The sequence below is a fragment of the Frankliniella occidentalis genome, unplaced genomic scaffold (assembly GCF_000697945.3).
Source record: "Frankliniella occidentalis isolate FOCC.00 unplaced genomic scaffold, Focc_3.1 Scaffold247, whole genome shotgun sequence".
NCBI lineage: Eukaryota > Metazoa > Arthropoda > Insecta > Thysanoptera > Thripidae > Frankliniella > Frankliniella occidentalis.
In genome coordinates, this window is record NW_026267373.1 from 114,052 (window position 1) to 120,741 (window position 6,690).

The window sequence follows — 6,690 nt, forward strand, 5'->3', positions numbered from 1 at the left end:
CTCCCTCCCTCCCTCCCTCTCTCCCTTTACTCTCTCACTTTCTTTTTCTCTATTCCTCTTCAGAAGCTTGACCCTCTTAACCAGTCTTACCCTATACTCTGTGTATAGAGGGCAAGTAGTGCTCGTTCACTGTTGAAAATTTCTTGGGATTTCCCGAAGATTAACTCTTAGCCACTACTAGAAATTCCCAGAGGACGCCGTTCCTTCGTTTTCATGCGGTAAAACAGCTGTTGACAGATAGCAAGGTCTTAATCGTTTACATTTTTGTTGCAAAACAGCTATGTTTGTTGCAAAACAGCTATGTTTGTTGCAAAACAGCTATGTTTGTTGCAAAACAGCAATGTTGTTTCTAAACAACTATTGTCGTTCCTGAACAACCTTTGTTGTTCCTGAACATTTTTTTGTCCCTCAACAACTTTAGCTGTTCTAGAACAACGCGGAGTCAATGAAAAAATTAACAAAGATTTGCTGTTAATTCTTGATGTTATTTTTCACAGTGATAGAATCTCATGTTATTGTTGAAGGTCAGGGGTTCTATTGCGCTCCTAACATGAGTTCTACACTAAAAAATGTCACCAAACTGTCAGTTTGTTCTTTGTCAGTTGTTTATAATTGGGATTAAAATTTGACCGTTTGCATAATTTGACTTTTGTCGTTATTACAACCTAATGTCGTTGGATGACAACCCAATGCCGTTATGTAACGACTTTTCCATTAAAAAACTTGAAAAAAAAAACAACTTGAAAACGTCAAACTTGTCGTTATTGTACCACATTTTTTGTTGTACAGTGCACCTTAATTCCACTGACCAAAAAAGCTTCATTCTGTTTGTTTGAATGATAACTCGAGAAGAATTGGTTAATTCACGTATACTTTTCTTTTAACTCGTCTCGCGTGTCAGCGCCACAGACCTAGCACCAGGCGCGTCGCAGCATTACAGTGTTTCGTGAGATATCGCGAAGCCTGTTACGCGAGACGTGATCTGGCGCACGTATAGCTAGTAGTATAGTGGTTTGCTTCGTGGTTTGTGTGTGTGTGTGTTTGTTTGTTTGTTTGTCTCGACCGCCTGCTGGGACAAACTTTGAGCTTGACTAATCGGCCGTTGATGTGTTCCTCGCAGCGACATCTGGCGCCACGCACAATGCCGCTGTACACAAACTTTTATCGTTTTATCTTCCAAGCTAACAGAAATTTCACCTATTTGGGAATGTTTTCAGCGAGGCACACATATTTGCACTGCATTGCAACAATCTGCCCCCGTCTAGCCGGTGTATATCGGATGCCACAGCCACACCCGTGATGCGCTCCGCCACTTGGATATGCAGGGAATGGTGGGCGGGGGCGGGCGCATGCCAAAGGGGCCGACAACAGTGTGGCGATCACAGACACACTGTCGGCCCTGCTGCACTGTGTGCCGGCCTACACGCCCCCCACGGCCCCGGGCGGCTCAACCGCGGTCAATATGAAACTGCTGGGGGCATCCTCGGGGACCGCAAGGGCGAGGGGGGCGCGGCCGGGGAGCAGGGGCCTTCGCCGCCTCGCCCAAGTCCCCCCATGCCCCTCTTTATGCAGTTTGTGACGTCGTTACCGTCGTGTCTCGCGTTTCTATTCACGCCCGCGCGCGCCCTTCCACCCCCTCTGCCAGCAGCAGTCCGACCCCGCGCGGCAGGCGCGGCTCAGGGGAGGACTACGGCAGGACGGCTTCCTTCTCGTCGTCCTGCCCGCAGCGGCGGCGCGCGTACCTGTGGAGCAGGGGTGTAAATCCCTCACGTGGATGGCTCGGCTGGCACGCCGCCCGCGTCCTCGCGACGTGCGCCCTGCCTCGCCACGCCCCGCCACGCCGGAGGGGAGATTGCCAGCCCCTCTTCCTCGTACTGCGCCGTGCCCGGCCGTGCCTCGCATCATGTACTCTGTCGCCTGCCTCACCTCGCTGTGCTGCCACATGTGTAAAGTGAGCTGCGACCAAAAGAGATGACTTGTTATCCCTCCGCGTCCCTCCGGGGCTCTGTTTTATCCATCTGTCTGTCGGAGCCCGCCTCCGCTGCGACGACCTTTACAGCTACACCCGTTTTTTCTACAGCTGTGTGCACCACATGGTGCAAAAATAGAAGAATTTTTCCCAAGACAGATAATAGCGAGCAGGTTATTTCATGAATCTTGAAGACGGGTGGGTGATTCTATAATGAGCAGGCCCCTCCAGTCCTAAACTTGCCTTTGAAACCTTGGATACCGTCTTCGTTCCGCTTTCAAGGGGAAGCCTTATGAAGCAAAGAAATTGCAAACAGAATCTAGGGCTTATTAGCGGGCATGCTTTTGCCACCAGTCATTGTAACTCATAACATGACCTAGAATATTTCCAAATACATTGGTTTGCCATAACATGGCAAACACAGAGCATCTATATGGTGTGTGTATGGTTCCTTGATTTTTAAAAAAAGGTTTGTGTTTGCTCCGTCCGTAATCAATCGTTTTGCTAAGAAATAAAACGCTGCCGTAAGATGGAACACTGTGTTCTCTTTTGCCAAGATGCACGCCTTCCAAGACGAGGCGAGCGGGTTGGGATGCTTCTATATACACTGAGACATCATCATTCTCACACGTCGCGTTCCGAGCCTACTCAACACATCACAGCGTCCCGAGACTACCTTGCTGAGGGGTGGGCGTTGACGGCGGGGAGGTCGTAAAGGACGAGTAAAAGCGCTAACATTTCCTGGTACGAAAGTTATCGCTCGTTTCCACTTACCGCGCGGGGCCGCTCGTCCCCTTTTATCACGGCGAGCAGGCCGACAACAAGACAAGGCCCGTTATTTCGGTCTTGCCTTTTCACAAACGCGACGACCAACAAACACACAAACTCGGCCACGACGACGACGACGAGGAGGAAAGAGGAGAGAGAAGCGCTGGTCATAATTGTCATGATGCGCTGCTGTGATGAGACGGCGCGGCGGCGGCCCGCTCAGTCGGACAATAACACCCCCTCCCCTCCTCTCCAGCCCGCCCCCGGCCCGCCCCCTACGGGTCCAGGCAGCGCGCGCGTCAAGGGGGTGGCACCCTCCCCCTCCGGAGGCTGCGTGCGGGGCGGGCCTCGCTCCAACCCCCCGCCAGCCCCGGCGCAGCACGAGGGAGGGAGAGAGTGGGACTGAGCGTGTGAGAGAGAGAGAGAGAGAGAGAGAGACGGGCTGGCTCAGGACGACGACGGCGTTGGCGGCAAGCAGGGGGTTGCTTTCGGTGCGAGCGAGGGGGGTGCGCCTGGGACAGGGGTGGTTCGGAGGCGGCCCCCGCTGTGGCTGGGGCGGGCGCGGCCCGGGCCCGTGCGTCCCAGTGAGGACCAGCACTGCGCGGCGAGCGGACGCACGCGCTCACCCCCTGGGCCCCCGCCGAGAGCACCGCGCAGCACTCCCGAGCGCCGCCACGCCCCGCCACGCCCCGTCACAACAAACCCGCCGCGTCGCGTTCGCCGAGTTGTTGTCGTCGCCGTCGTCGTCGTTGTTGTGAAGGTGAAGGTGCGTCACTGCGCTGTTGTCGTCGGCTCGCTCGCGGGGTCGGCCCGGGCCGCCAGGTCCCCGCTCCCTCGTTAGGTGCCACAAGTGGTCGCTGCTGCTGCTGCTCTTTGCGCGCGCCACGCCCCAGCGCCAAGCAGCGCCAAGCAGCGCCCGACACCAAATGCCTCGCGAGCACGAGCTGCCCGATTTCTTTGTTTACGCCGGGGCACGTGGTGGCGGGGGCGTACCGCGGCGGGGCGGGACGGGGCGCGCCCCCTGAAGCACGCCTGTGGTGCGGGCCGCGCGAAAAGCACCGGACAGTCATTTTGTAAACTATAGTCTGACTTCCCAGAAATAACGCGGGTAGTATTTTGGTTTGGCTGGGTTTTGCTGCTGCTCGCTAGGATGGCTGTTGCTCATATCCGGCGGCGGTCTTATTTTACGGTGCACTTCCGTTCCTTCGATTTTGCACTGCCATGCCAAGTGTTGTTCAACCCCCCAAAAAAGTTGCGCACTTTTTTGTTACCATCTTTTGTTGCATTTTTGTCCAATAAATGAGGTTCCATGGTCATAAAGTTATTTTCATAGATAAAGTCGACTGCTAAAGATATGTGAATGTTTGTAGATGGACTTGTTGACCTCTTTGCCCCAAGTCGTGTGAAAAATATGGGTGAGCGCTGCTTTCTCTCCATTTTATTTTCCCGATAACGTGCTCACCTAAGGTGTGCAGTAACACCGTCTTGCACGCACTTTGCGAAATCACCTGCCTGTGCATGTGGTGCCCTCGGGAGTATACAGTGTATGTGTTGCTGGTCGCTTCCGCGGGCGACGCGCGCGGGCCGCGTTCATTTTTCAAATGACGGAGTGCAGAGACCCATAAATAAAACATTTCAATTCCCGTCCCGCCCCGCGGCGCTGGCGGTGGGGTGGCGTCATGTGGCATTATCAGCAGTCTAATTTCGGAGCGTTGTTATTCCACTTTTCGTTTAGCATATGCAGGATTTTTTAAAATAATTCTATTATTAGTATTACTATTTTATTTTTTTAAGAGAGAAGTGCTCCCTTATATTTGGGAGGAGTTTTTAACCCGAATCACGCCCAAAACAAGGTCTGATTCTTTTAAGGAAAAGGGAAAACTTATTTGTGGAACCCCATATATATATTTAAGGATTAAGGAAAAAGTTTTTCCTCAAATATGGGAGTTTTTCAAAGTAACTCTTTCTTCTCAACAAATCAGACATTGCTTTTACCGGCTTTTACCGTGAATAAGTACCTCTTACCTCTTAATTTAAAGAATGTAGAAAATTTCAATTGAGTCTCGTTGGTTTGAACCAAACAAAAGGGAGGGAAACAACAGACCAGTTCGTCGAGTCGGAAAGAGCAGCAGCGGCAGCATCAACTGGCCGACCGTGTGTATTTACCACGTTTTTCCCGCGCCGACGTTTCTGATGATCTCATCGGTGTCTTTTTTCGCCCGCGGCGCGCCCTCCCCCTCCCTCCCCGCCGTCCCTCCACTCGCCCGTCACTGGCGTTCCCGCCTCCTCTTTTGTTTTTTCCCCACCGTCGCTCCCCGAGAGCAACCTGTCCTCTTTAATGCTTTAGCGCGAGCGTGACTGCTCCTCCGTCACGACCGTCACGCTGACGGAGCCGCCGCGGCCGCAAGCATCTCGTGAAACGTGAGAAAAAGGGCGGCAGAGGGCTTTGCTATCGCCCCCGCGCCCCACTGTCTCGTCATTTTCTGTATTATTTTTTATACGCATGCCGCGTTTCTCGCCAGCTCTTTCTCTTAAGAAAAAAACCCGGAAAAGTCAATATCAAACGTCGCCGTCATCTAGTCAGCTTGTTGAGTGGCCCTCCTGCATCTCGCGCGCGCGAGCCGTACATGTTATTACTGTTGGGAAAATCCACGAACGCTGCATGTGGAGCAAACTTCATGAGGGGTCTTTTGCTCGGGGGGAGAGAGAGTGTGTGTGTAGCGCGGAACGGGTACGCGGAACGCGCAGAGAGAACATCAACAAAGTAATCCTCTTCGGTACATACCATACTGTCGACCCATGCCAGCCGCGGCGAGGGATCCTGTATTGGGGTTCGCGCGCGGTGAGAGCCGCGGGGTGGAGAGAAGAGGGGGACGCGGGACTACCGTGCGTGTCTCTCTCCCACTCGCACCGCCAACTCCATCCATAACAAGACTCTAACTCTCCCTCTCTCTCTCTCTCTCTCCCTCCTGCACGTACGATACGGTGCGGTTCGCGTGACGCTGGCGTGTATTCGATACAGACCCCTTTTAGTTTGGCAAAGCGTATAACGTAACAGCATTAGAACGCAGTGCGTGTGTGTAGCGGGAGCGAGATAGAATTTCGATTGCCCCACACAAAGGCGTCTGCGCGGCATAGAATTTTGCAAAGTTGTTGGAGAGGCGGAATGATTCGCGGAGGATTACACCGCACTCTGTGTAGCGCGGCGGCTGTCTGTGGCTACCCTCGCTGAAACGGCAGCTGAAGTATTTGCCTGGTATTTGCCCAACTAGAAGTTTTTCTTTTGTAACGGAAATAACTTGAAAAAATTTAATTTGCAAACATCATTACTCTGTTATTCAAATACTGAGGCGTCACATTCTATAAAATGTGAATTGTGTCACATTATATAGAATAACATGTCACATTCGTTATAACGTGACGTAGGTACGCTTCCCATGCACTGGGCCCGAGGACAGAGCGACGGAGGTGCAGAGATATGTCACCTTCTAAGGAATGTGACATGATATTCTAAACAATGTGACACAATTTACATTATATAGATTGTGACGTCACAGTGTTTGAATAACCGTTATGTTGCTCAGAAATGTCATAAAAGAAGGTCTGAAATTGAAATTTTTTAGACCCTCTACTTTATTTCCGAAAACCGCAGATTCTAAATCGAAATCGGCCGAACAGTGATGCCACTGGGGCAAAGACAAGCTGACAACGAGACTTGGCAGAAGTTCAAACCTAGCTTGTTTTTTTTTCTCAGTTTTTTTTTTTTCGGGGTACTGCGCTCGTTATTGCCATTTGAATAACAGTGGAGGCAGCTAGCGCGTCCCCGCTCCCTCGTTAGGTGCCACAAGTGGTCGCTGCTGCTGCTGCTCTTTGCGCGCGCCACGCCCCAGCGCCAAGCAGCGCCAAGCAGCGCCCGACACCAAATGCCTCGCGAGCACGAGCTGCCCGATTTC